Below are 26,792 nucleotides of genomic sequence, written 5' to 3'. Positions count from 1 at the left end.
CTCTCTCTCTCTCTCTCTCTCTCTCTCTCTCTCTCTCTCTCTCTCTCCCTCCCTCTCCCTCTCCCTCCCTCCCTCCTTCTATCTCTGTCTCTATGTCTTTCTCTCTGTCTCCCTCCCTCTCTCTGTCTTTCTCTCTCTGCCTCACTTCCCTCTTCACTCTGTCTCACTCTCTTTCTCCATATAGATAAATACATAGATATATAGACAGAGATCTATAGTATGTGGATCTCTCTCTCTCTATATATATGCATATATACATATGTGTATATTTAAATGAGATAATATTTGTAAAAAACAAAAACCACTTAGCACAGTGTCTGACACATAGTAGGTACTATATGAATACTTGTTCCCGTTCTTTCCGTCCCCCTATATTTTCTACTTCTGTGGTGCACCAAACATGCACAATTCCCAAGAAATTACTGGGGATACACTTTAATAAATGCTTGTTTTATTGAGAGGATTGTCAATCTTTTGTGTATCATGGGCTTTGGGCAGTCTGATGAAGCCTATGGACTTCTCAGAATATTGTTTTTAAATGCATATATGTGTGTGTACATATATACATAATTACACAGTATTACTACTCAGTGTTAAATATACCTTTACTTTTCTTTGTAATACTATGAGTTATTGAACATAAAGGTGCAATTTTCCGCCCATCAAGTTCACAGGCACCCTGCCATCTATACAAAGATTGGACCCTAGGTTAAGAAATCCCTAGTTTAGAGCATTTGTTGTTAATCCCTGCTTTCTTCCTGCCCAATACTTGACTGCATTAGCAGTTATCCTGAAGCTTGAGTGATTAGAACTAGGCCTAGAAACCCCAGTCACTGTGGAAAAGTAGGTGTGCTTGCACAGCTTTCCAAATATCCCCAAACACAAATGTTCACAATATTGAGAGAGACAATGAAGAACAAGAGAGATCAGCCATAAAGAAGAGATGTAGAGGGCTCTATCTGCTCAGTGACTTGCCGTGACTCGTTTCCTCATCTGAAAAATAAAGGGATTGGCTTAGGTGGCCCCTGAGGTCTCTCCCAGGCCTAGATCTGTGATCCTATGAGGGTACTTTGGTGAAGAGGAGTTATTGCAACCTGGGCTCTGGGAAACATTTGAAAAGATGTCACAGAAGAAAAAAATGGTTTTGTTTATTAAATAGGATTATAGGATTTAGAATCGGAAGGGACCTTAGAAACCATCTAACCGACCCCCCTTATTTTTCAAATGAGGAAATGGAGGCCCAGAGAAAGGAAGTAACTTATGTAAGGTCACTGGGGTCATCCTACTTCAAATCCAGAGCTCTTTGCGCTAGACCTTACGGGCTAGGGAGCATCCAGTAAAACTGTAGAATATAATATTTTCACATCAGAGGCAGAAGAAAGAGAATACCTCTGCAAGAGGAAAGCTACCTGGGCACGGTAGACATGCATGTGACTGAACATTTCTGAGGGCTCCACCAATTGCCAACTTGCTCATTTTGCACTGTGCGCGTTTGGCTGCCAATCCAGCACCATTATTGCTGCTGTTGCCATCTGTCCACTCCATTGCTCGAATGAGCAATCTCTGGAAGAGATTCTTTTCATCTCAGACTGGCAGAAGGTTCTGTTTTGGACCATACCAAGGCAATACTCTCAGTCCAAGACATTGGTAAAAAGCTGCCAAGATTCAAAAGGAAAAATTGCTCCTCAACCCAGCTGAGTTATATTTTGTATCCAAAAAAGACACCACTGTCCAGTCGTCAAGATCAAGTGACTTTGGAAGAGGAGTGGGCCTTGACTAAGCTCAATGGTTTCCCACTGCCAACAGGATAAAGCCCAAGGTCCTATATCTGTTATATTTGAGGAGTAGCCTGTTTGTTTGAAGCATGTTGGTGCTGTTATTTAGTCGCATCTGACTTTTCATGACCCCATTTGGGGTTTTCTTGGCAAAAATATTAGAGTCATTTGCCATTTTCTTCTCCAACTCATTTTATAGATGAGGAATTGAGGCAAACAGGGTTAAGTGACTTGCCCAGGATCACACAGCTAATAAGTATCTGAGGCCTGATTTGAACTCAAGTCCTCCTGACTGCAAGGGTAGTGCTCTATACCCCTAGCTGCCTCCTGTTTAGATTTAAGAATGTGTTAATAATGCAGATTAAACTCTAAAGTGTGTCCTGAAAATATTTCTTCCCCTCTGGAGAGAGATGGTTGTTAAACATTTACCAGTACACCCTGTTGCAGCACCATTTGGGTCAGCACCACTCCAACTGTAAAGGCTGCGATTTGAAGGGTAGGCCTGATCTGACCAAAAACATCATTCTACCACAGGGCCAAAAATTCACCATTAACCTCATGGATGTTTATGCATTTTAACTGAGTTAAAGCATTACGTAACTGGAAAATGGCAACCCATTAGTGGGTTAACTTGCTGTCAGGGTTTGTTTCATCTGAGTAATCCATTAAGATTCAGTGATTTTTTTATGCAAAATTAAAAGCATTTACAAGTGTAAAGGCTGATTACTATTACAAGTACTGTAAGAGAGTTCCGACAAAGGTGCAAAGTTATTGCAGATATTTCTCATTTGCTAAAATACATAACCATTGCTGGGCTCAAGAGACTGTATCTGACAGCTTAAAATCGTAGACGTTATGATTTCTGGCCTTCTAGGAAAGCTCACTGTCACAAAATATAGCTCCCTAATGCCTGAAATTCCACAAAGAGAGTCATTCTTTTGGTGTAAAGCCAGGCTTAAATGCAAACAGTTCCCTTGGGTCAGGATAAGATAACTTTTATCAGTCACTCACCCTTTAGAACAAATGAGTTCTGCATTCTTTCCTATGAGCAGGTTTTTTATGAGGTCAATAGGGAAAGAGTTGAAATCATCAGGGCACTGAGCACCTGTTACAGAGGAAAGAAAAACAGAAGACCAGGAAGGGTGGGCAGAGAAGACAAACTATGCCTACTTCATAGGATTGTTTTAGCCAATGTAATTCAAGAAGCAATTATTAAGCACCTATCATTCGCCAGGCACTGTGTTTGACGCCAGATACACAAAGATAAACACTTTTTCCTCTGACACTGTCACCGCTCTAGTGCAGACCCTCATCACCTCACACCTGGACTGTCACAATAGCCTGCTGGTGGGTCTGCCTGCTCCAATTCTCTCCCCACTCCAATCCAGCCTCCATTCAGCCACTACAGTGACTTTCCTAAAGCACGCCTCCCTACTCAGTAAACTCCAAGAGCTCTCTGTTGCCTCCAGGACCACTTTTAAGAGATTTATGTTCTACTGGACATGGATAAATATATGCATATATATATATATATATAATGTATGGATACATAAAATATACATAAATACATAAGACATATACAAAATAGAGCCCAAATCATTTGTGGGGGAGGGCAGGGCCCTCAGAATTGGGAAAATTAGGAAAGACCTCTAGTACAAGGTAGCATTTAAGCTGAACATTGTGGGGAATTAGGAGTTGGAAGAGGTGGATATGAGGACAGAGAGAGCATTACAGATATGAGGAACAGCTTGTGGAAAAGCTCGGAGGTGAAAGACGGAACCTTATGTATGGAAAATTGTAAGTAGGTCAGTTTAGCCAGAACATAGAGAGTATGGGATAGAATAATAAGAAACAGGAAAGACAGGTTGGAACTAAACTGGGAAGAGCTTTAAATGTCAAAAAAAGGAGTTTGTGTTTTAATTTAGAGGCAACGGAGCTACTGAAGCTTGTTGACAGTGTCAGAGCTGTGATATAAGAGCTACTGAAGCTTGTTGACAGTGTCAGAGCTGTGATATAAGAGTATCAATTTGTCAAATGTGTAGAAAAAGGAAAGGCTAAATACAGGGAACAATTAGGAAGCTATTATAATATGTGAGAGGTAATAATTTCAATTCAATGCAATAAACTTTTTTTTTTTTTTAGGCAATTGGGGTTAAGTGACTTGCCCAGCTAGTAAGTGTCAAGTGTTTGGTCTGAGGTCGCATTTGAACTTAGGCCCTCCTGACTCCAGGGCTGGTGCTCTAACCACTGTGCCACCTAGCTGCCCCCACAATAAACATTTATTAAGTGCCTACTATGTTCCAGGTATCATGCTAAGCACTAGGGATATAAAGAGGCAAAAGATAGTTCCTGCCCTCAAAGAGCCTACAGTCTAATGGGGGAGACAACATGCAAAAAGAAATGCACAAAGCAAACTATGTACAGGATAAAAGGAAATAATTGAAAGGGGAAAGCAGTGGAATTAAGAGGGGTTAGGGAGGGCTTCCTGAAGAAGGTGGGATTTTAGTTGGGACTTAAAGGAAGCCAGGGAAGTCAGTAGTCAGAGCAGAGGGAGAATATTCCAGGCATGGGCGGACAGCCAAAGATAATGCCTGGAGTCAAGAGATGGAGTGTGGAATAGCCAGGAGGCCATTGTCACTGGATCCAAAAGCACGTGTTAGGGAATAAGGTGCAAGGAGACTAGAAAGCTAGGAGGGGGCTAGGTTATGAAGGGCTTTGATGCCAAACAGAGCATCTGGTATTTGGTCCTGGAGGCAACAGAGAGCTCTTGGAGTTTATTGAGTAGGGAGGCGTGCTTTAGGAAAATCACTTTAGCGGCTGAACGGAGGCTGGTCTGGAGTGGGGAGAGAATCGGGAGCAGGCAGACCCACCAGCAGGCTGTTGTGATAGTCCAGGTGTGAGGTGAGGAGGGTCTGCACTAGAGCGGTGACAGTGTCAGAGGGAAGAAAGGGGTATGTTGGAGAGATATGTGAAATCAGCAGGCCTTGTCAACATAAGGGCCTGAAGTGGAGTAACTACGGTATGAACAGAGAGCAAGGGTCAGATGTGAGAGGCGTTGTTCAGAGGAAAATGTAAGGGATAAAGAGAAAAGCAGGGTCACTACTCCTAGGGCTAGGGGTTAGCCCCAGATGACCAAACCAAGCCATGCATAAATCCAAGACTTCCCCCCGGGCTGCTCTTGACCTTCCAAATCTTCCCTGGGCCTATATTTCCATGCTGCAGAGGGGGACACATAACTGTCCAGTCTGAGGTCCGAGTCTGACTGTCGCCTCTCTTTCCCTCTGAGATTTATCACTAAGGATCCAGCATCTAGTTTCTCCTGCTGTGAGCATGTAGGGAAGCATGAGTCTGGCTGGGACCTTGGTGGAGACAATGAACAATGAATAGAAAAAGGGGCAAGCATGTGACCCAAGAAGGAATTCGGCAATATCAACTGGAGCTGAGAGAATAAGGATGAAGAGTCTGGTCTCACTCAAAGATTTCCGTCACCAGAGACAGCATGGACCAGGGACAACCACTCTCGATTTGGTCTCAGGAAGATCTGGGTTCAAATCCCACCTCTGAGGCTCATTATATAGCCACAAACAAGTCACTTAAGCTCTCTGTGCCTCAGTTTCCTCATCTGTAAAATGTAAATAATAATGCCTAGAACATCCCTCACAGTGTTGCTGTGAGGTTTAAATTTTTTAAAGTGTAAGTGCCTTATAAAGAAAGTGCCTTATAAACTTCAAAGATAAAGAATATAAAATACATATATTTATATGTGTGTATGGTATGTATATGTATATATCTACCCTCTTTTAATATAGATATATGCATACATGAGAGATAGCTAGATGGCTCAGTAGATAGAGCGCTGGGCCTGGAGTCAGGAAGACCTGAATTCAAATCCAGCCTCAAACATTTACTAGCTGTGTTACCCTCAGCAAATCACTTAATCCTGTTTGCCTCAGTTTCCTCATCTGTAAAATGAGCTGGAGAAGAAAATGGCAAACCACCCTAGTATCTTTGCCAAGAAAACCCCAAATGGAGAGACAGAGTCAGACACAGTTGAGTGAGTAAACAGCAAATATACACACACATATATGTGTATAATACATATGTATATATGTGTGTGCATATACACATGTGTATACATTTATGTATATACGAATATGCATATATATCTCCACTATTATTATCTAGGAAATAAGCTTGTCCCACTCACCTTCCTTATGCATTCTTCTTCTTCACTTCCCGCATTGCATTTACTGAGAGAAGTTACAGGTCCATTCCAGCCTGCCACCCCCAAAGGAAACAATAGAAATGGTCTAAAATATCTGACCTGCTTCCTGGGCTACATTTTACAACAGCAATAGGCAAAGAGGATGGGAGGGAGGAAAAAAAAAGGCTTGAGGGTTAAGTAGGTGATTATATTGTTTGGCCCAGTTTAGAACACCCCATTCCAAGTGACCTGGGAAAAGTCCTTCAGCAGTGGCACTTGTTAGTGACGGTGAGCTGGAGCAGAAAGAATGTTCATTGTGCATCAGCACTCCTGTTCCTGTATCATTCTGTTCTGCTGCTCTGCCTGGGGACAGAAGGACCTCAAGCCTCTGGTGCTACAGTACAGAGTGTTGAATCAGGCAGTGATCCCTTCTTAGCACAGGGATAAAGGCTCCAGATCTTATCTCTAGAACTCATTTTCACAACAACCCACCACTATGGTGCTCTACTTATGTATTGCTTTTCTCACCAAGAGAAAGTAAGGCCCAAAAAGTAAGAAGATGCTTAACTCCCTGAGAAGCTCCTCTAGAGGGAGACAATTTCTATTATCTACGAGTCAGGAGACTGGGAAGCTGAGGGCTGAAAAAAGAAAATGCATGGGCTTCCACAATTCTCACCACTAAAGGCAGCTAGGTGGCAGAGTGGAGACAGCAATGGATCTGGAGTCAGGAAGGCTTGGGTTCAAATCTAACCTCGCTTACTAGCTGTGTGAATCTGGGCAAATCACTTAGGGATGCCCAGAAGTAAGCTGATCATTAATTTAGGGATGGAAAAGAGAACGGAGTGAATGAAACTGGCCTTGTTGTAAAGAATGTAGAGCATTGTAGGTATGTTGAAACATGTCAAGGACTGCTGGTCTGGGTTCCAATCTCGGTTCTGCCACTTACTACCCATGTAACCTTAGACATATCACATTGCCTCCATGGGCCTCAACTCCCTCAACTGTTAAATGAAGGGGCTGAACTAGATAATCTCAGAGATCCTATCCAGCTCTAAATATATTGCAAGGGAAGGGAGATTTGTCTCCCCAACTCCTCCAGCTCAACTGATGTAGTCAAAGGATGTAACTATAGATGAGATGTTAATGTATTAACAATATATTAATTCCCAATGATTTCTTTAGTAAGTGTGAATACTTCTCCACTGTCCAAGGCTTAATATTAAAGCCCTTTAAGGGCACTGACCAATTCTCATTCTTCTGAGGGCATTGCTACTTTCTCAATCAGAGAGACATATTTTTTATTGTTTAACATTTAATATTTTTAATTACATGTAAAAACAATTTTAGCATTAGTTTTTTTTTAAATTAGAGTACCAAATTTTCTCCCTCCCTCCCCTGCCCCCTTATCAAGAAGGCAGGCAATTTGAAATAGGTTTATACATGTGCAGTCATGCAAAACATATTCCTATATTAGTTATGTTGTGAAAGAAAACACAGATTAAAAAAAAACCAAGAAAAATAAAGAAAGTATAATAAATTATGCTTCACTCTGCATTTAGACTCCATCAGTTCTTTCTCTGGAGGTACTCAGCATTTTTCATTATGAATCCTTTGGAATTGTCTTGGATCATTGTATTGCTGAGAATACCTAAGTCATTCACAGTTGATCATCGTACAGTGTTGCTGTTATTGTGTACAACATTCTCCTGGTTCTGCTCACTTCATTTTGCCTTAGTTCATATAAGTCTTTCCAGGTTTTTCTGAAAGCATCCTGCTTGGCATTTCTTAGAGCACAACAGTATTTCATCACAACCACATACCACATCTTGTTCAGCCATTCGCCAATTGATAAGCATACCTTCATTTTCCAATTCTTAGCCACCACAAAAAGAGCTACTATAAATATTTTTGTACATATAGGTCCTTTTGCTTTTTTTTTTTTTTCATTTTCTTTGGTTAAAGACCTAGTAGCAGTATTGCTGGGTCAAAGGATATGCACTGTTTTATAACCCTCTGGGAATAGTTCCAAATTTGAGAGACAAGTATTCATACTTAGTAAAGGAATTGCTGGTATAATGCCTTGTCTGTTAACAGACTGTCATCTACATTTGCATCTTGTGATAAAATCAGCTAGAGGAGAAGGAAGGAACAAATTCTCCCTCCCTGACTCTATGATCCAGATTATTGTTACAGTTTTGTTTATTTAGTTGTTCTTTTTCTTTTCTTTTTTTTTTTTTGAGATAATTGTCCAACAATGGAAGAGAGTACTTAGAGTACTTAGTGGTTGTTGTTTGTCCTCAGTTCTGGTACTTCATGACTTGCAAGTGAATTAGATTTAAGTGAGGAAGGGCTGTGAAAAGTCCCCGGCCTCACTCTCTCCTCTAGAGCCATCTGGGTCCAGTGGCAAGACATAGATCAGGATGACTGGGGATGGCCCCCTTGCACCTAGTGGAGAGAGGCTGGGGGAGAAGTCTTAGTGGAAGAAGTCTTGTCCTACTTTATCTTTTGGATCATCTTGCCTATATAGAGTATATGGAGTCACAGAGTTGCTGTCAGTTTGGGTCACAGCCTCCTGCCAAGGAGCCCAGGTATATTCAGCTTAGACCACTGCAAGAAACAAGTAGGGATGCTGCCTTCATATCAGACTCAGACTCACCCGAGAACTTCATTCAATCCACAATGAATGATCCATATCAGAGCTAGCCTAGCATGACTCATTTGAATGGTATCAGCTGACATAGGCCAGTCCCTGTCTCTAAAGCAGGAAACATTAAGTCACCTTACAGTAAGAACCCTTTCTCAATCTGTTTCCTTCCCAGGCCTTTAGCTTACCTCCTTCCCCAGGGCAGGCCCAACCCATCCTGGTAAATGAGGTGAGGAGTATCACCTCTGCCTCATAGCTAGAAGCTGTATGCAAACAACTAATAGCACTGTTTCCTTCCACAACAGGAACTTCCAGAATCTTATTCAATACTGGTATTTGTATAAATACAAAATGATTTCAAAAAGTTGAGAGTGCTAAATAAGGGGACCTCAGAAAAGGTCTCATACAGGATTGGCCCCTGAGATATGCTTCTAAGGAAGCTAGGAATTGTGCTATCCACCTCCCCACACCCACCCCTTCCCCAAATCCACCCAGTAACTAGAAACTCTTCTCTACTTCTGAATTGTAGCAGTTTGTGCCGCCCCCAAACCCTTGACTCTCTGATTGGTGGAGATCAGGGCATCCAGCCAACCAGAAAAGAGTTACTAGATGAGAGTGGGGAGGCAATTAGATGCCACAGTGGATACAGCACTGGGCTTGAAATCAGGAAGACTCATATTCCTGAGTTCAAATCCAGCTTCAGACATTTACTAGTTGTGTGACCCTGGGCAATTCACTTAACCCTGTTTCCCTTAGTTTCCTCATCTATAAAATGAGCTGAAAAAGGAAATAACAAACCATTCCATTATCTTTGCTAAGAAAACCTCAAAATGGGGTCACCAAGAGCAGTTGTTCACCACTGAACAACTGAATAATAAAAACAAAAGTGTGGGGAAGCCCCTGGTAACTCATAAAGATGGTTTACCAAATAGGTCTGGATAGTGTTCCAAACTGCAAAGTCACATACCCAAGTGGGAGCTTTCCCAAAGTCACCCCTTTCTCCAACCCCAGGTTCTAACTACTGAGCCAATAGACTGGTAAAAAGGATGACTGTCTTCTCCCAGGAATCCTACACCTCCTGGAGTCTGTCAAGCATGAAAATGGGAAAGCTATAAGGAGAGAGAAGTTGGGACCAGCAGTATAAAGGTTATGCTATCTGTGTTCTCTGTGCCTATTTCAGAATTTTGTAGTCCAAAGTATGGCCATCCAATCCAGTTATAACATTGCCCTCTTTGGAATTAACTACCTGTTATACTCTAGTTTTGCTTTGCTGGAACCAATTAGCATGAGGCCTGGGTGATGTGCAACTGGGATGCCCCCAGAGGTTATTGAGGTATATGGAGCTGTTGGCACCTACAGTGAATTCCTTGAAGTTGCCACATTTTCTGCAGTCTTTTTTTTCCCATAATTTTTCTATGTTCTCTAGCCTCATTCTGCCCCATGTCAGGCTGTACCATCTCTCTGCTTTTGTCAGAATACCATCCTTTAGCAGGTTCCAAATTCCTTTTCTCATTTGCTCCTTCCAATCTGCTCTGTGCTAGGAATCTGATAACAAAGCTTGTTAGAACTGTGTGTTTTATAAGAGTAAATAGTTCTGAATAAGAAATCAATCAAAAAGTACCATATAAGTGGATGCTATTTTTATAATATATATCTATAATATAATATATAATAATATATAATATAATATAATAAGAGAATGGGTGGTGAAGACTTAAAGCACAAATGTAAATGACTCTTTCTTGAAGTTTGACCATGAAGGAGAAAAGACTGAAAGGAAGAATTTTTTTTTATTCTGTTTTAAGGAGAGGAGAGATCTGACCACATTCATAAGCAAAGAAGGAAAATTCCCTCAACTGAAGATGCCTAAGTGTGGAGACTGATGATGATATTAGAACAGAGTAGATCCTGAATACCAAATCAAACTGCAAAGTGCCTTATAAATGGCCATCATGATTATTTTTATTATGTGGAGAGAGTGGGTGGTGAGTGACAGAGGAAATAAGCACATATAATCAAATGGTATGTAGCTCTAAAAAGGAAAAAGAATGCTCACTTTGAGCTGGGGTACTCAGGAAGTCATGGGATTTAGAGCTGGATGCTTAGAGAGCACCTGATTCAAGTTCCTCATTTTAGAGATGGGGAAACTGAGGCCAGAGTGGTGAAGTACCTTGTCACATAAGTAGTCAAAGGAAGAGCTGGGACCAGAATCTTTGCCTCCTAGTTTCCAGGTTTCTGCTCTCTCAGCTACAGCCTTCATAAAAGGGAGGGCTTTAAGCTAGGATGAGAATGTGGCTAAATAGAGAGGATGGGTAAATGGTTCCCAGGTGTAGGGAAGGTATGACAAAATGCATGGGGATTTGATTAAAGCATGTGTGGAACAGCAAGGAGACAGACCTTCACAGGATAGGAAGAAGCCAGATTGTGGAGGGCCTTAAATGCCAGGATAAAGGCGAAAAGAAGAAAATGTGACCTGAGGAGGCTGAAGGTACTTAGGTCATGGTGGAACTTGATTAATTTAGGCTGGCAGACTAGCCTTCCCTCAGTCCTCATCCACATCCCCACCCCCCAACCCCAGGCCTAAGAAAAGAAAACAAAATGTTAAGCATAACTGGCAAATTGCCGGCATGCCTAACTCAGTGTTTCCTATGGCCCCAGTCATAATGCTGAAGTGTTCTACCACTAAACTGTTCCACGTGAAGCCCATTTTCTGAGACCTACAAAACACCTTCCACGTCACCCACAGTAATTAGACCCTTACCATTTCAAGATGACTAGTACATGAACAGACAACAAAAAGTTTTAAGAGCTTACCTTGATGGAGATTAAATTTAAGAGATAATGTGTTTGGTAACGATCAGGACCATTTTCTCTGAACGTATTCCAACGTGAAAAACACCATTCCCGTTACTTGACGAGAGCCGAGAGGATTCAGCAGACTGCCACAAAGACAGAAAATAATAGCTTCGGTTAACTGGATAAGTTGATGGCTCTGTGGTCTCACTGCTATGGGTACTCTGTCCCATGGTACAGATCATGACCTGTATTTTCACACTGGGTGACTCTTGTCTATGTCCTCTCATATATCCTCTACTGAGGGTTCAACCAAAAGCAGGGATTGTGTTCTTTTTTGACTGTAGATCCCTGGAGGCTAATAGTGCTTGACACACAGTGGATGTTTGACAAATATTATTGAGTGATTCCTGTTACGCTCTCAACATAGTGTGGATACCAAAGGGGTAAGCTGGCTGATCCCATCAGGTTATTCTTTTTTTTTTTTTTCCAACTAGGCAATGGGGTTAAGTGACTTGCCTGAGGTCACACAGCTATTAAGTGTTATATGTCTGAGGATGGTTTTGAACTCAGGTCCTCCTGACTCCAGGGCCGGTGCTCTATCCACTGCTCCACCCAGCCACTTCCCTTTTTATTTTTTTTAAGTTGGCATTTATGTTAGAGCTCAGAGATTTGCAATGCACTTTACATATGTTAATTTACTTGATTCTCACAACTCTATGAGATAGGTGCTATTATTATCCCTGCTGTAGCATAAGCGGCAGCCATCTCTGCAGATGCACTAAACCAGGTTAAGGTTAACTGACAGGCCTCAAACATGTCACTGAGTTAGTGGGATGTCTACCCCAAGCATGTGAAGACTTCCCCTGGAGGGATGAGAACAATTTGTTTCAACGGCCATGAAGGCGGTTGAAGCAGGTGCTGCGGAGCACTTAGAGCTTGGTCAGACGTAGAAGATGCCAATGTCATCCACTGCATCCTGGGACATCACCAGGCATCTTCTCTCGTACCCTGCTGCTGGACTTCCGTGTCTCGGGAAGCGAGAGTGAGGCTGATGACTTTGTTCAACTCTGCTTCACTTAAATCCAATTCACACACATGATGTCATAGGTCCTCTTTGGACAAACAACATTATCATCCCCATTTTACAAATGAGGAAACTGAGGCACAGAGAGGTTATGTGACTTGCCCAGGTTTACACAGCTGAGGCTGGATTCAAACTCAGATGTTCCCGACTCTGAGGCCTGTGCTCTATCCACTGTACCACCTCACTACTCTTAGATTGCCTCACTCGATGACTGGTCTACTTCCTTTTCTGATTATACTTCTCTAATGACGTCCTCCAGCACAATGATTCATTTGTAGCTTGTTGTAGACTATTCATAACTTGAGAATCAGAAGTTACTTCAGTGACTATCTAATCAGTTGGTCAATAAGCATTTATTAAATTCCTGCTGTGTGCCAGATGCTGTAATAAGAGCTGGGGATACAAAGAAAGGTAAAAGACAGCCCCTGCCCTCTAGGAGCTCACAATTTAACTCAATCCATACATGAAAAAGGAATCCTCATTAAAACATAGCCAACAAATGGTCATCTAGCCTTTGTTGAAGGTCCTCCAAAGAGAAGGAACACATCATTTCTCCCAGTAGCCTATTCCACTTTTGTTGTTGTTCAGACATTTTCAGTTATGTCTGACTCTTCATGACCTCATTTGGTGTTTTCTTGGCAAAGATACTGGAGTGGTTTGACATTTTCTTCTCCAGTTCATTTTACAGATGAGGAAACTGAGGTAAACAGGATTAAGTGACTTGCCCAGGGTCACATGGCTAGTAAGTATCTGAGGCCAGATTTGAGCTCAGGTCTTCCTGACTCCAGGCCCAGAGTTCTATCCACTATGCCACCTAGCCACCCTGTCCTATACTCCATTTCTGGACAGCTTTAATTATTAGCAAGTGTTTTCTGACATCAAGTCTAAATTTCCCTTTTTGTAACTACCATCCATATCTCCTGGTTCTGCCTTCTGGAGTCAAAGAGAACTAATATTTAGCATGAATCTCTTCATCACCCTCTGGTGACTCACACCTTCTTCAAAGGTTTGGGTATGCCATGGCTTTGAAGCCTCACAGCATCACTGGAAGAATAATGATGTTAAAAAAGATATGCCTTTCACCTCCTTCCTTCTTTCAGAGGTAGGTGACTAAGAGTGTGGAACACTGTGTATCATCAGACTTTTTTTGATGTGCTAGTTAATTCTGCTAAACTTTTCTTCTTCTCTTTTCTTATTCTTTGTTATAAGGCAAGGGTTGGCAAACTTTTGCCTGCCAGATTTGGTCCGTAGGGCTGTAGTTTGCTGACTCCTGTTATGAGGGATGGCTCTCCATGAGGGGAGGAGAGAAAGTTATAGTGGGTATGATATAAAATATGAAAGTAAAATATGTCCATAAAATTTTATTTAAAAAAAGATGGGCCTCTTTCATAAAAGAAACTTGGAGTTATCAAAAACCCTGTACAATTTCCCAAAAGAGGGGCAGCTAGGTGGCGCAGTGGATAGAGCACTAGCCCTGGAGTCAGGAGGACCTGAGTTCAAATCTGGCCTCAGACACATAATACTTCCTAACTGTGTGATTCTGGGCAAGTCACTTAATCCCAATTGCCTCACTAAAAAAAAAAAAAAATTCCCAAAAGATTTCATTTCATTTTCCTTCTGTTTAATTCTGGGTCCTATTCATTACCCAACCACAATCTATTGCATATATATGTGTATGTGTATGTGTGTGCATTTATACATATATGTATATATACACAAACACATATTTGTATGTATGTGTATGGATATATACGTATACTAATGCACCAGCTTTATGCTTTGTCCATTCAAGTGTATATCACAATCTGGACAAGAAGCGTTTTTCATCCATTTGGTATTATGTGTTTGGATAGTTAGGCCAAATTCTTTTAAGTGATCATGGATCTCATTTAGCAGGTTTTGCAATGCTTTTACAGTCAAGGAGTTTCCAGGGCTTGATGTAATTAGTCATCAACAAATAGGAACATTTGAAGGTCCTCATAATCTGCTTCTGTTTGGATCCTATACTAGACATTCTCTATGACAGCAAGCACATAGCTCCACTGAGGCTTAGCACAATGTCTGGCTCACAGAAAGTACTTAATAAATGTTTGCTTGATTGTTATACATCTCACATGATATACAACTTCATCATGACCTAAGAAAGGTGACCAAGAAATCATTATCAACCCAGAAACTTACTTTCCTAGTACTGTATATAAGATTTTTATGTGAATTATCTAGATGTACATGAAAAACATAACTGGTGATAGTATTAGATGGAAACAAACAAGATTTTGAAAGTAATATTCCACAGGAGACTGTATCTTTTCCATCACACTAATGACTAAAAGATACAGAGAATACAAGATCCCACAGTGTTTATTGTTTGTTGACTATCAAGAAACATCTGATTCAACAGAGTGAACTGTCTCCTTTAAGGCTCCCCTGTAATAAGGCATCTCTCATGCATATGTCAAAATTATATTATGTCAGGATTCCTTGAATGATATAAAACAGAGACAACCTTGTAAAATATTAAGTGAGACATTAAAAAGTCATGTGCCGTAACACTGTCCTAAAAGGAGATCCAGTATAAGGTCCATGTCAAAGAGGGATTCCCTATTGATGGTGAAGCCCTCCAGATGCTTCTGTTTGTAAGTGACATCGTACCAACTGCTTTAGGCTCTGGAACACTGCCAAGGCTCCTTGAGAGAAAATGAGAACTAGAACCAAAAGGATGGACTATAATAAATTTCCACAAAACCTAAAATATATCTCACAAACATTTTCTCTCAATAGTTTAGGCTAATGCTCCCAAGAAGGACAAAAAATACGACGTGGGGTATTTATAAATGTCACATCTCCTGAAAGACATTTCACATAAGTTCTTTAGAAAGAAAATCCCAGGCTTCACTGATTACATATATCATTGCCACTTTTGGCTAATAAGTCTTTGCTAAGAAATGAGGTAAGATTGATTTTTTTTTTCTTTCTGAGAAGAAGCTGTTCTTTTACAAATCAGTTAGGTGAGAATTAGTGAGGTTCTACTGTAATGCCTAATTAGGATTAATTACCTAATGTGCATAAAACACTTCAGAGATAATTTTAAAAAAATACTACCTAGTGTTGCCATTGGATTTGGTCTAGCATTTTTTTCAGGAACTCCTTTGTTTTTGTTTGCTGATTTTCAAATGAAACAAAAACTCTTTGGACATTGAACTATGAAAATAAAGTGTCATCCATAAGTGGACTTGAGGACATAATTATGTCCAGTCTAGCTGTGATTATTTCTGTAGACACCGTAGTTGATTTTCCCCCTTTGTTTCCTAGCAGACATGAAAGGTTCAGACTAGAAAAGCTACTTGTCTTGGATTCATCCTGGTCCCTTGCTTGGCCAACCTTGGTGTGGAAAAGTAGTGACCTGATTTAACCCCCGTGAATTCTGTGAAAGAATATCAGTAGCACCGGTGAGTGAATGAAAGCAATTTTTCTGAAATTCTTCTCTTGCTATATAGAAGATGAGAAAGGTTATTGGCTAATAGAATATAGACCTAGTATGGTGGAATGCTCACTTTAAGAGCAGGAGAAGAGTGACCTAGAGATCAGATTTATCTCTCGACAATGGTCCTTAAGGATAGTTTATTGAATAGCATTGTTATTTTCCTTGAGATGAGAAATCAGAATCACCAATTCTAAGAGCTAAAAGGGACCCCAGGGGCCATCTGGTCCAATTATACCTGACCCTGGAGAATTTCCCAAAACATCCCAGAAAATTGGTTGCCCAGTCTCTGCTTGAAGACCTCCAGGGAAGGGGAATTTACTCCCTCCTTCTGAATCAGTGTATTCCAATTTTAGGCTGAGCTAATTGTTAGGAAGGTTGTTTTTTTTTCCCCTTACTTCAGGCTGAAATCTGCCTCTCTGCCACTTCTATCCATTAACCCTAGTTCTGCTCTCTGGAGCCAAGGGGAACAAGTCTACTTTTTCTGCCACATGACGGCTCTTCAAAGAAGTTATTCTGATGAAGTGATGCAGAGTGAAGTAAACAGAACCGGGAGAATAATTTATACAATAATAACAGTACTGTAAAGAAAGGGCTCTGAAAGACTTAAGAACTCTGATTGTCTCAATGACTAGCCATCCAGCCGTGATTCCACAGTATTCATCATGAAACAGGCTGCTCACCCACCTCCTACCAGAAAGATGATGAACACAGGATGCAGAATGAGAGTGTATGTATGTATGTATGTGTGGATGTATATATGTGTGTGTATGTATATGTATAGATGTGCATGTATATATATGTGTATATATACACAATACACATAAACATATACATCTGTATATACATACATAGAAACATATATACATATGTATATATACATACATATACATACATGTGTGTGTTTAACATTGTTAATGCAGGCATTTGTTTTGCTTGGCTACTCATATTTGTTACAGATTTTTGCTTTTCTTTTTCAGTGGAGGCTGAAGGGAGTTGGGAGGGAGTGAATGTGGTTTTCTGTAGGAAAAAATAGTTTTAAAAAACACCCAAATAACTAAGTTGTTTCTTCTCCAGTCTGAACTTCCCTAGTTCATGTGGCATGGTTACCGGTGTACTAATCACCCTAATTGCTTTATTTTTCATCCATTTCTTCCCAAAACACCCTTCATTTGGGAAGAGACTGAACAAAATGTAGTATCTAAATGTAATGGAAAATTACTACGTCATAAGAAACCATTTTTACAAGAAATTTAGAGAAATATGGGAAGACTTAGATGAACTGAAGCAGAGCAGAGTATGTAGAATCAGGAGAATACATATGACTACAACAAAGTAAACAAAAAGAACACTTTTAAAACAAAACCAGGCACTAATTGTAATGACCAATCTTGGTACCATAGAAGAGACAAAGAAATAATTCCCTTTTTCATAAGAGAGGTGGAGGACTATATTGTATATACTGTCACATGCTTGTGCTGTGTTCATTGGTTTTATTTAACTTTTTCCTTATTACATGATAGGGCTGACTTTTGGGTTGGGTTGGAGGAAGGGGTGGAAGGTAAAAATACAAATAATTGTGGCATAAAACAAAGGGCATCAATAAAAGTTTTTTTTAAAGGGACAGAAACAATAAAATAAAATATGGCAACAGAAATTGAACGTGATACTTCAGATGTGGTCTGAACAGAACAAAGTGCAATGGGTGGGACCATCACCTCCCTCTGTATGGACACTGTTACACTTGTATATAGCCTACATTGCCATCAGCTTTTCTGACTGTCATGTCACACCGTTGACTCACAGTGAGCTCACAGTACACTGAAATCACCAAATCTTTTTCACACAATCTGTCTAGCAAACTCTCTCAATCTATAAATGCTATAGAAGTTAAGTATAGGACTTTAGTGTAGTCATGTATGAGACTTTATATTTATCTTTGTTAAATTTTATCTTACTAGATCTGACCCATCCTTTAGACCCTGTCAAGATATTTCAGTTCTATCATCCAATGTATTAGCTGTTCAAAGTTAGGAGAGTGCCCTGGATGTGCTTGAATTTCCTGTCATGGTATGTTATGCCCCAATCCCCCATCAATTGTCTTTTTAAGTCCTTCTTAAAAACTGACTTAATTTTTTCACTTCTAAGACTCTCCAGAGCTAACAAGTGCCATATATTTATTATTTACTATATAAAAAAAATCTCCTTTCGTCTTAAAAATTCATCCCTTAAGATTCAAGAGCTGTCTCCCAATCTAGTATTCTTGGTTTTACTGAATAAGTCTATTTTTGCTCTATTTAAACTGCTAGTGATATTACAGACTTTTATCCTGCTTGGCTCAGTGACAATATAGGTCATTAAAGTACAGCCAACTAGTTTCCTGTGTCAACCAGGCAGTACCATAGTGCATGGATTGCTGGGCCTGGAGTCAGGAAGACTCATCTTCCTGAGTTCAAATCTGGCCTCAGACACTTCCTAGCTGTGTGACCCTGGGCAAGTCACTTAACCCTGTTTGCCTCAGTTTCCTCATCTGTGAAATGGAAAAGGAAATGACAAACCATTCCAATATCATTGCCAAGAAGACCCCCAAACAGGGTCACAAAGAGTTGGACACAACTGAAAAGGCAGAACAACAACCACTCCTAGAGCAAGAGGAAAAAAGGAAATATGCATTTATATAGCATGTACTATGTGTCAGGCACTGTGCCAAGTGCCAATATTATCTCATTTGATCTTCATCATAGCCCTGGAAGAGAGGTACTACTTTTATTACCTTTCTACATTTGAGGACATGCAAACAGAGGTTCATTGACTTGCTCAGGGTCATACAACTAGTAGGTATCTAAGGTCAAATTTGAACTCAGGTCTTCCTGACCCCAGGCCCAGCTGTCTCTGATGAAAGAGTTCCTGCTTCCCATTTTCCACACTGATAATGGGGCTTCTGTTCCCTGGAAGAAAGTTTTATTGGGGAACAACAGTATTGCAGTGAAGGAGCATTAGATATAGAATTATAAAACATAATGACATAATTTCTTTATCCCTGCTACTTACCCTCTATGTGTGCAAAACTTTGAAGTAGATAAAGTTTACTTTTGGTGTTCTATCCCTCTCTCCAGTCAGGGAAGAGTTACCGTAGTATTTTATGATAGAGGCTAAAAGTAGAACTCCTTCTGGGAGGTTGCTGCATTTTAATAAGGGACTTAAAAACTCTTAGACCTTCAAAACCTCTAATGGTAGGTTTTCAGAGATGGTGACAGGCAGTGGGGAAAAAATATTTGGATGCTGAAATCTCACCACCGAAGTCACTTCCCATTCAGCTTGTTCTAAGGGAGCTTAAAGGACCAGACTAGGTGTTAGAACATTGAGATGCCCCAGATGTTTCAGTAGATGGCATCTGAGAATAACCAATATGGCAGGCCACATTCATACCATTTGTTATCGTTGTTCAGTTGTGTCTAATTCTTTGCGATCCCATTTGAGGGTTTGTTTGTTTTTTTTTTTGGCAAAGATACAAGAGTGATTTGCCATTTTCTTCTCCAGCTCATTTTGCAGATGAGGAACCTGAGGTAAACAGGGTTAAGTGACTTGCCCAGGGTCACACAGCTAGTTAATTGTGTAAGGCTGGATTTGAACTTAGATCTTCCTGACTCCAGGGCTGATACTCTATCCACTGCACCACCTAGCTGCCCCTGTTTATGCTTTTATGCTTTTGCAGAGCAAGTTCACACTTATTAATTCTCACAATAGCCCGGTGAAGTAGGCAAACAGATATTCTCCCTATTTGATAGATGAGAAACTGAGGCCTTGAAAGGTGATTGCCCAAGATAACCTAGCTAGCTAGTCAGTAGGGGAGCTATGAGACCCCAGGTTTCTCTACTCAAACAAGTCATTTTAAGTGCCTACTTAAAAATAATTGTGCTTAACACTATGCCAGGAGCTCCTGGTGAGTTCTTTCCCAATACTTTGTATGTGGTCCTTTAGACATGCCTTGGCTCCACTGGATTGGTAACATATTACAATGAAAAATATAAAATTGTCTTGTCTCAACATGAAATAAGTAGCCAGAATTGGACTTTGATTCAGGAGACCTAGGTTCAGATCCAAGTTTTATCACTTACTAGCTGAGTGACCTTAGACTAGTCACTTAATAACTTCTCTGGGTTTCAGATTTCTCTTCCATAAAATGGGGATAAGAAGAATGTCAGCTGTCTCAGAGGGGAATTGTGAGCAACAGATGAGAAAGCCTACATTAAAACACTATCTTAACAAAGTCGTATATTAATGTAAGTTATTATGACTTCAAGGACAGCCCCTCCCCAGCTATTTCTGTAGGAAAAAAATGGTGCCACTTAATAACTCTTAAAAAAAGAACCCTATCCTTCACACACTTGAACTTCCCAGGAGTTTCAACAGAATTCAGCCTGTCAGTCTTCTCTGGAAGTTGGAGCTTTGATCCTGGCAGACTCCCTGGAGCCACCAGTCTGGAAGAAAAGGACAATTGCTGTGTCAGAGACAGAGCTAACATCAGGCTGGGGTCTGTGCTAGGGAAACTCACTGGAGTGAGCTCTGTCCTTCTGTGGATGGCATCCCTTAGTGTTCTCAGACTGAAACAATTTTCTGACCCTGCTTCGACTATGAATTGTGCTCTGTCTGGCTGCTGCAACCCACCTCCAGATGACAGTAATAAGATCGAGACCTGAAAGGAGACACAGTCATTGAATTACAGGACTTAGGGCTGCAGGAACCTTAGAGACCACCTAGTCACCAACCCCTTCTACAGATAAGAAAACTGAGGAACAGAGCCAGGATTCACACTGAGGTTCTCTGACTCCCAATCTAGTGTTCTTTCTACTAGTCCAGCAAAGAAGATGCAAGGTCAGGACCATCAGGTTGGGATTTAGACTGGGGAAGAGAAAACTAATGAGAGGTACAATTTCTTTCTTCAAATATTTGAACGGCAGGTAGGTGGCTCAATAGGTAGACCATCAGGCCTAAAGTCAGGGAGACAAGTTCAAATTTTGCCTCTGACACTTAGCTGTGTGACACTGGGCAAGTCACTTTATCTCTGCTTCAGTATCCTCATTTGTAAAATGAGGATAATAAAAGCACCAACCTCCCAGGGTTGTTGGGAGGATCAAATGATTGTAAAGGGCTCAGCACAGTGCCTGGCACAGAAGTGTTACATAAATGTTAGTTATTATGGGGCTTATTGCAAAAGACCCTGCTGTTGGGAAAGACTGAAGGCAAAAGGGAAAGGGATGGCAGAGGAGGAGATGGATAGATAGTGTCGTGGAAACAACAAATATGAACTTGGAAAGATTTTGAGCGATAGTGGAAGATAGAAGGGCCTGGTGTGCTATGGTTCATGGGGGTCACGAAGAGTCGGGCACGACTAAACAATAAAAATCATTATAAGTCGACTGTGTTGCTCCAGAGAGCACATATTACAAGAAAGCAGATTTTAGCATAAAATTTTATTTCTCTGTAGGGAAGAACCATTTAGCAATTCAGAGCAGCCCAGCAAAGGGCTACTCTGAATGGAAGTCATAAGGCTGTCACCTCCCAGCAGCTGGAAGTGTTCAAGCAGAGACTGAAGGTGACCATATGCCAAAGAGTGATGGGAAGAATTCTTACTGCCCATTTTTCTTTCTCACTGTAAGAATCTAGGGGTCCAGAATGCCAAAGGTCAGAATCAGGAAAGGGTTAAGGGAGGCACCACAGTTCAAGGTCACAGACTTGGAACAGGTTTGGGGAGAGAGCAGTAAAAACAGATCAGCAGCAAACAGGAGATAGCCTGGGGGCCTGGAATGCCTGATTGCCCCTGGTGGTATCTCTTCTACCTGACCCAGTATGTCCAGTCTGCCTGCTTTCCTTTCTGCTCCCAACAGTATTGATACATTCAGAGAGAACTACACAGACCTAGCCCCTATCCTCAGGGAACCCAAGCTCAAATGATGTCTTCCCTTTATGAAGTGCTCTTAGAGCCCTTCAAAAACCTGGTAATATACAAAGAGCAATTTTATTACCCCCATTTTCTAAGTAAAGAAACTGAGGCCTGGAGGCACCGTGATTTGCTTGAGATAACACTCAACATTAGTGACTGAGCTTACCCCACTCAGTTCAGCTTCAGGTTAACAAGCTGTGGTCACTGGCCTCAAGGAGCTTCTAGTTCAGTGGAACGTACCCATAAAAAATAAATAACACAAGACAACACATGCTGAACATCAAAATAATGGCCTAGGAATGAGGAGTGATGGAGAACTTAGAAAGAGGGATCACTGAAGGGTGACGGTAGGAAAGGTTCCTGAAAAACAAAGAGTTTCCAATAGCACTTCTAGGTCTGTATCCCAAAGAGGTCATACAAATGGGAAAAGGACCCACATGTACAAAAATATTTATAGCAGCTCTATAGAGCTAGAAAGAATTGGAAATTGAGAGGATACTCATCAATTGGGGAATGGCTGAACAAGTTGTGGTAATGGAATACTATTGTGCTATAAGAAATGTTGAGCAAGTGGACTTCAGAAAAACCTGGAAAGACTTGTATGAACTGATGCTGAGTGAAGCGAACAGAACCAGGAGAACATTATACACAGTAACAGCCACATTATGTGATGACTAACTTTGATAGACTTAGCCCTTCTCAGCAATGCAAGGATCTAAGACATCTCCAAAGGCCTCATGATGGAAAATGCTATTCACATCCAGAGAAAGAACTATGGAGTTTGAATGCAGATTGAAGCATGCTATTTGCTACTTTTTTCTTCTGTTTTGTTTTGTTTTCTCTTTCTTGTGATTCCTCCTGGTTCGAATTCTTCCTTACAACATCACTAATGTGAAAATATGTTTAATAGGAATGTATATGTAGACCCTATATCCCCATCTTGGGGAAGGGAAGAAAATTTTAAAACTCAAAAGCTTATGGAAGTGATTGTTGATAAATCAAAATAAATTAATTAAAAAATATAGTTTCAGCTGGCCCTTGAAGGAAAGCAGAAACGAGACAGGTCAAAAGGATGGGATGAGAGGGAAGGCCCTTTAGGTGAGAGAACAGTGAACAAGGATACAGAGGCCACATCAGCAATCGTTCTTCTGCCGGCTTCCCTTGCTTTGCAAGTTTGCCTGGTGCACTGGAGTGCCCCATTCTGATTAACCCCTCACCTAGGGGCTCTGTAAGAAGAGCCTATGCCCTTTCTTCCATAGTGTCTTGCATTAATAAATATCTGATGAACTGAAATGACAGATACAACGCTATGAACAAGTGGGCATTCAATGAATTTTGAAAGAGGATGCTAATGGAGAAGGAATCATAGAACACAGTATTCAGAGCCTGAAGCTACCTCATATAGCTTTTAGTCTGACCCAGAAATATCCAACAGGAGGCCAGCAACACTGCCAAGTGCACCTAAACCAGTTTCAAATGTAATTGAGACATATTTAATATAACAAATACAATAATATTATTATTGTTTAGTCGTTTCAGTCATGTCTGACTCTTCATGACCCCATTTGGGGTTTTCTTGGCAATGATACTGCAGTGGTTTGCCATTTCCTTCTCCTGCTCATTTTACAGATCAAGAAGCTGAGGCAAACAGTTAAGTGACTTGTCCAAGATCACTCAGCTAGTAAGTGTCTAAGGCCAGATTAGAACTAAGGAAGATGAGTCTTCCTGACTCCAGGTCTGGCCCTCTATCCACTGTGCCACCTCGCTGCCCTCTTGAATAGATACTCAGTACTAAATGCACATCAGATCACTTGGTTCACCTCACAAAAAATGTACACATCACAAAAGGACTCAAAGGAGTCCATGAACAGATACAAAAACACATAGAGTTCAAATAACCCATAAGACTCACCCAAGAAGATAAACACACTTTGAAATTACAGAACAAACCTTCCCTTCACCACCAATTGACTCAGGAACTCATGGCAATAGTGTGGGGTGTTGGCGAGGTCCAGATCTCCTGCCACATATACACCCTGCTGTAGCACGGTTCTAGTTCTCCAACTACAGGAGCCAGGTCAATGGTCTTCTTCCTTCTCTATGAAGCACACTACTGCGGAAATCTTCTTCAAGGACCACTTCCCACACTCTCAAATTCAGGGTCTCCCAAAGTTAGCGTTACCTAGGAAATCTCCCTTCTCTGGTGAGAAGCCTAGAGTCCCGGATCACCCTGCCTAAAGAATTCAAAGTTTTCCCCTCCTCCACACAGGAGGCAGCTATGGTGGAAAGAGCACTGACTTTGAAGGCAGAAGACCTGGGTTCAAATTCTTGTCTCATGCTTATTACCTGGGTGACTTGGGGCAACTCACTTGGGCTTCATTTTCCTCATGTGCACAATACAGGGGTTGGACTAGATGACCTATGAGATCCTTTCCAGGTCTAGATGTGTGGTGATGATGGTGAGTTTGGGGTTCATGAATACTTCCATGAGCAATCTTGGGCCAAACAGGCATGCACACATCTGGCTCTGCCTTGTATTTCTGCTACAAGTCATCATGAACTGCTCTTGGGAGGGAATACCTTCCCCTGCACTCCTTACTGCATTCTGGAGGAAGATGGAAGGGGAAAGGCAAAGAGGTAACCCTGAATAGAGAAACAACCCCGGGAGTCCATCTTATTTCTAGAGACTATGAAGTAAGGGGAAGTTCCTTTGACAAGAAGCCACCTTCCTGACTTTCAATTGCCATTCCTCTTGCAGGTAGCCTCCTTCACTCAGAACCAGTAAGAATGTGGTTCAGGGGCAGCTAGGGAGCACTGGCCCTGGAGTAAGGAGGGCCTGAGTTCAAATGCAGTCTCAGACACTCACTGGTTGTGTGACCCTGAGCAAGTCATTTAACCCTGACTACCTCCAAAACAAACAACCAAAAAAAAAAAAAAAAGAACATGGTTCGGTAAGAGGATGCATGGTACAATTCTAGGAAAGAGGTCTAATTTATATTCAAATCCCACTTCCCTCACTTAGTACCTATGTAGCCTTGAGCAAGTCACCTCTCTTCTCCTACATTCATGGGGGCCATCTCCAGTCATCCTGATCTATACGTGGCCACTGGACCCAGATGGCTGCGGAGGAGAAAGTGAAGCTGGTGACCTGCACAGTCCTTCCTCACTTAAATCCAATTCACTTGCAAGTCATGGTATCACCTTCCTGATGTCACGGTCCTCTTTGAGAATAAAGAACAAACAACAACAACAATCTTCATTTCCTATTCCATAAAATAAAGGAGGTGAAACAGTTGGCTATGGCTTCTAAGGTTCCTTCCAACAATAACAATGATTCTATGAGTTCTCTAAATCCTGTCAGCAAGGTTTCCCCTCTATGGAGAATTGTTCCCCAGATGCCTCCAAACAAAGGTTCGTACCCTATAATTTCATCAAGTTAGTTGCAAACATATCAAGTTAATCTGGGGTCACATTCTTGAAACCTCCCTTTTATACTCTTGTCAGCCACCATCTTGTTCCTAGATGACAGGCAGAATCATAGCTGTTGGCTTCTACATTTCATCCAACTCATTCAAGATTTTTGAAAGAGATCCAGGCATAAACAATATGACCCATAAAAGACCATATTCGAGTGGTGGAACTGAAGCAGAGACCTCAGCTCATCTGGTCAATGGGTATATTCCTAACCTCCCAGGACAAAGAATCTCTAGATAACGGGTTAACTTTTTGTGTGTTGTGGTCCCCTCTAGCAGTCTGGTGAAGCCAGACTCATCAGAATAATATCATAAGAGGAATAAAATAAAGTACATGGAATTACAAAAGAAACCAATTATACTGAAATAGTTATCAAAAAAAAGTTCATGAGCCTTAGGTTAGTATTTCCTGCTGTAGAAAAAAACAAAGCAATCAAAACCTGTTTCTAGTCTTAGTCAAGCATGCTGACATTAAAAAAAAACAACAACAATAATACACAGAGTAGATCCCATTAATTTGCTCATAGCAGGAAACTCCAATTTCCTGGATGTTGGGTTTGTTTGCTCAGAGGATCAATATTGATCCTGTCAGTGAGCTCTGGCAATCAAAGTCCATGGTGCTCCCAGAGAGGTAACAGAAGGTTCAGACTTCCTTGCCCCATTTCCATTACCCCTCCCACCCCCCCACCCCCCCGGACCATTATTTGTGGCATTTCCTTCTTCAGCCAGGTGCTCAGTGGATGGTTATTGCGTCTAAGGTTTTTGGACTAGAACATTTGAGTCATCAGATCACAGAATTTAGGGGTGCGAGGGACCTTAGCAATCATCTGGTCCCTCTTTCTCATTTGACAGATGAGGAAACCGAAGCCTAAAGAAATGAAGGTCCAATAAGGTAGAATTGCCACTCCGGGCTGACTTCTCCCCTGACTCCCAAACAACCAACCAAAGAAACAAATGAAAGGGATGCTGTTTCCCAAGTGAGGATCGGATTGGCATCTTCCTGAGCTTCTCCCAGAGTTGTTTTTAGTCTTCCTCAATCCCTGTAGGTCCCTGGAGAGATCCTCGTACAACATTTCTTCTGAGAAAGACCAGAGAGGGTGATTTACAAGCATTACAAGTGGCATTTGCTTTTAAGTCTTCCCGTCTTTTTTAATTGCACTCTGAAACACTCAACTCTTATTTGGCGGTAAGCTGGTTAATTAACTTCCAGGCCTTTGGGGTTTTTCTGGTCATTAGAACTGTTCTTGCTACAAAGGAGGAGGCTGAATTTCTAATGATTTCAAGAGGCAGCCACCCAACGTCTGCCATGTCAGGAGAGAGGAACCATCTCAGTATTTTACTAAAGTGATAAAGTGATAAAGTGAAAACTTTACGAGATCTACAGTCAGACT

General features: G+C 41.2%; 1 protein-coding gene across 1 annotated transcript in view; it reads right to left on the bottom strand.

Moving 5' to 3' along the window:
* The window catches only part of MAPK4 (mitogen-activated protein kinase 4), a 223,736-nt gene that overhangs the window by 155,874 nt on the left and 41,070 nt on the right, over positions 1-26,792 (bottom strand). Inside the window, exon 2 of the mRNA XM_027868975.1 lies at positions 11,438-11,562. The gene's annotated coding sequence lies outside the window, so the exon portion shown is untranslated. The remainder of the gene's footprint in view (positions 1-11,437; positions 11,563-26,792) is intronic.

The sequence above is a fragment of the Vombatus ursinus genome, unplaced genomic scaffold (assembly GCF_900497805.2).
Source record: "Vombatus ursinus unplaced genomic scaffold, bare-nosed wombat genome assembly UNPS02014791.1, whole genome shotgun sequence".
NCBI lineage: Eukaryota > Metazoa > Chordata > Mammalia > Diprotodontia > Vombatidae > Vombatus > Vombatus ursinus.
Note: the sequence above shows the minus strand (reverse complement) of the source record. Positions and strands in the feature narration are given on the sequence as shown.